This window comes from Pinus tabuliformis, chromosome 9 (assembly GCF_031772625.1).
Source record: "Pinus tabuliformis cultivar Carrire ecotype Pingquan chromosome 9, CPIR1, whole genome shotgun sequence".
In the NCBI taxonomy this organism is placed as follows: domain Eukaryota; kingdom Viridiplantae; phylum Streptophyta; class Pinopsida; order Pinales; family Pinaceae; genus Pinus; species Pinus tabuliformis.
The window spans coordinates 1912341738-1912345915 of NC_142307.1; the positions used below are offsets into that span (position 1 = coordinate 1912341738).

At 33.7% G+C, this 4178-nt stretch overlaps 1 pseudogene; it reads right to left on the minus strand.

Moving 5' to 3' along the window:
* Positions 1 to 613: 613 nt before the first annotated feature.
* LOC149156580 (pentatricopeptide repeat-containing protein At1g80550, mitochondrial-like) lies at positions 614 to 1798 on the minus strand (annotated as a pseudogene).
* Between the last annotated feature and the right edge of the window lie 2380 nt (positions 1799 to 4178).

A 4178-nucleotide genomic window follows, 5' to 3' on the forward strand; every position in this document is an offset into this window, starting at 1 on the left:
AAAAATACTGAACCCAAACCATGCAATTACACCCTGGGACCATAACAACAATGTAATAATATGAAAAATTATATTGCCAGCACGTTCTTTAGGTCTTCAGGAAAATAAGTGATAGCTATATTAAAAATCAGAGAGTTTGAGGACAGAAAAACTAGTAAGAGCGAGACCTTCCACTAGATTGCTGAAATGAATGAAGTGAACATCCAAAAAATACCTATACAACCTTTACCAAAGATAAGTTCAAAGTTTTTGGTGGATTTCACAAGTGTTAGGTAATCCACATGGAAAGTCCTTGACATGATATTTGATTAATCTCAAATCGAAGGTGGACAAATCCAGTAAAAAGTACTTTACTAGAATAAGGAAAAATAAGATCAACGATATTGAATAACATTAGAGTTACATCAAATACCTAAACAGAAGCAAGAATTATAACATTTTTTTTCAAAGAAGATTCCTCTGTATTATCATTTTCATTAAGGAGCTTGTACTATTATCATTCCAATAACATGATGGCAATAAAGCATATGTATCAGATCTTACAAATATGAGATTACTATGAATAATTTCCATATTATGGTTGAGGAGTAACCTCTTTTGATATTTTACAACTTCAACTATCTTCATTGCCTGATTCTGCCGAACTTATATCTGGAAAAACATCCCTCCTAGGTTTTAATGGTATCCCTCTTGCTACCATCTCTTCTCTGTACTTGCGAGCTAAAGAGAATCTACCCCGCTTATTGAGCGCGTAGACTAGAGCCTCATAAGCACACTTATCTGGACTACAACCTCCTTGTCGCATCTGATTCCAAATTATAGGAACTACCCTCAACAGACCCCATCTTCCAAATTTTCTCATCAGCAAGACATAAGTATCAATGGCTGGAACGCATCCACTTCTAACCATTCTGTCAAAAAGTTCCAGTGTCTCCTTCAGCCTTCTCAGTTTACTAAAGAAAAAGTGATAAGTGGTGGCATTGGGAATGCACCGCTGATGAACCATCTGTCCCAATAACCAATAAGCTTTATGCATTCTGCCAACTATGCAGAGATTCCTGATTAATGAATTGTATGTCATAACATTGGGACGACATCCTATCTCCAACATCTTATGCATGACCTGCAATGATTCATTAACACGGTCTACTTGGCCAAGAACATGAATCAGAATATTATAGACTGTGACATCTGGCTGAATCCCTCTTTCCTCCATTTCCTAAAATAACCTGAGTGCCTTCTTCGGATTCCCGGACTTGGCCAGTACATCCATAAATATTGAATAAGAAAAGAGGTTTGGGAAAAAGCTATCAATTTCGTTTGCTTCTTTCCAAAACCTTTTACATTCTTGCTAGGCTTTTCCCTTACACCGTCCTGTAAGAAGAATGTTGAAGGTGTTCGTATCCGGAGAGAATTTTGAATCCTTACCAATAGACATGTGTTTTGCCTCTTCAACATGATTGTGCTCACACAAAAAATTAATAACACTGTGAAAAGCAATCCTGTCTAGTTCAAGATTAAAATCTCCCATCGTATAAAATGTCTCCACAGCTTCCTTCACCATATGTGCCGCAGCGTACCTCCTGAACATGATTCCAAAAGTTTTTGCAGTAACCAAAGAACCTTACTTTTTGTAGTTACTCATTAGTTCAATCACTTCCCAATCTATATCAAATTGTTTAACTTTACTGAGTATGTTTACCATCAAATTGCACACCTCTGTGGTATGTTGATATCCAGGTTGCCTACCAGCCCAAACGAAGAAACCATATGCAATTTTCCAATTATTCACATGCATAGAGAGAACTTTTTCTACCAAATAAGGATCAATATCCGACACAGTTTTCTATAGAGAATACTCTATTTCTTCCTCGAACTCAAAAACATTTCTGAGAATCCCATTGATAATTTCTAAGGCCTTTGTACCATCATCATTCTAAGAAAACTTATGCTTTTTACCCACTTTCTTTGTATGAATGTCCCCTACACCTAGTTGGTAACCAGAGGACAATAATAGTGTTACACATAATCATAAAGGTGTCTTACTCTCCACGTCAATCATCTAACCAATCTGATTCACAATGCATTTTTTATTTGAAGGTTGACCCTAATAAAAAATTATGAATGAACTGCTTGCTGTTTCAAAGTTTCTAGTTGATGATTGTCTTCAACATTAATATTAAAGAAAAATACACCCTAGAATCTTCGATATGAAATGTTCTAATATTTAATGACATCTCTTTAAAAATTGTCCAGTTCGAAACTTCAAACTAAATATGAATATCAAATCCATGACAATTGACACAAAATGTAGTAATTTATGTTTTGATTCTCTTTGTTCTTTTATTTTTTATATTTTAATGCAAATGCAATAGAAAATGCATGCATTATAAACTAGTTTCGATCTTTTACATGCAAAAGAAAAGATTTATCCGTGGTAGACATGAGTTTCCTTCACACAACATTCACACTGGTATAAGAAAAAATCATTTCACCTTCGACTTTTTTAGAATGTTTCATTAAGAAATTGAGTTTCTCAACCACATCCCTCTTCAAGTCACAAACACCTTTGCATCTGAAGTACAAGGATACAAATATATTATTATTTTTGGATGTTTAGTGCAAGAATATATTGTTAGTATAAACCCAATTTGAAAATCCCAATACCAAATCCATGATAATTGATAAAAAAATGCATTAGTTTCTGTTTTGATTCTCTCTGTTCTTTTATATTTTAAATTTTAAAGCAAACACAATAGAAAATACATATGTGATAAACTATTTTTCATCTTCTATAAGCAAAAGGAAGATTTATTCATGGTAGACATGGACTTATTTCACATAGCATTCACTGATATAAGAAATAATCATTTTACCTTCTACCTATTGAGAATGTTTCATGAAGAAGAAATTGGTTTTCTTAACCACATCTTCCTTTATTTTACAAGTACCTTTGTGTTTTATGTACAAGACTACAAATTGATTTTTTTTTTTTAGAAGTTTAGTGCAATAATCTATTATGAGCCTAAATCTAGTTTGATTTCAATTATGAGGTTAGCTGGAAATCAATTTAAGCTCATTATAGATTTTGATAATCATGATTCCTTTGATGCTACAACAAGAATCTGTTACAATGGTGGAAAATATCTCTTTGGATAAGAATACTTCCAAAATACCATTGAGGCTTATTGAAACATTCAAGTAATATGCAATGCCCTTTTATGTTAGTTTTAGTAAATTGTCCATTTGTGTAATGTTCATGGTTATAGGAATGTACGTGGATGAGAATTTTTTTAGTAGCGGTAGCAAGGAACTGCTTTTCAATGATATTCCTTATAGCGCAGTTGCAACTGTTTCAGGGGAGTTCCTTCATGTTGTGGTGAGAAAGTATTGGATTCAAGAGGATGTTATATTCTTCAAGGATGTACCTCCAAGATACCATTGAGGCTTCTTGAAACATTCATGTAATATGGGTTCCCTTCTATGTAAATTATATTAATCATTCCTCTATCTGCATTATATTCCTTTCATGGTTTGTAAAAAGTACATGGACAAGGTGGAAGCTTTATAATGTTAGAAAGATACATAGTTTTGATTATTTTCCTTATTGCTCAACAACTATTATAGGTGAGTCCCTTTGAGATTTAGTGTTAACTGTTTAGTGTTTAAGAGTTGTAATATATGATCTCGATGTGTTGTCATTGGAAATGCATATAGAAGGATAATTGAAATTGGTATATCTATAGAAATAGCCAAGAGAGGAACATTTGTGGAGCGTGTAAATGTTTACAACAGGGAAAAGTTGCAGAAATTTGTACAAAAGGGACAATGTAGAACCTATGTTGACTAAGGAGGTAAGTTTTGTTCAAATGCATTTGGAAAAACAATGAAGAAAGTTGAAATCGGTGAAGTGATTAACCGTGGACTTCATGATGGGGATTTTGTTTTGATTAATCATCCTCCAAGTGTCCACAAACATTCATTGGACACATTAAAAGCATATGTACATCTGGACTCTACAATGATTACTAACCCTCTCATATGTTGGCCACTTGGTGCAGATTTTGATGGGGATGGCATTCATGTTTTTTATCCCCAATCTTTTAAATCTCAAGCCGAGCTTTCTCAGCTTGTAAGTGTGGATTAGAAAATTTTATCTCCCATTGTGGAGAGGCAAA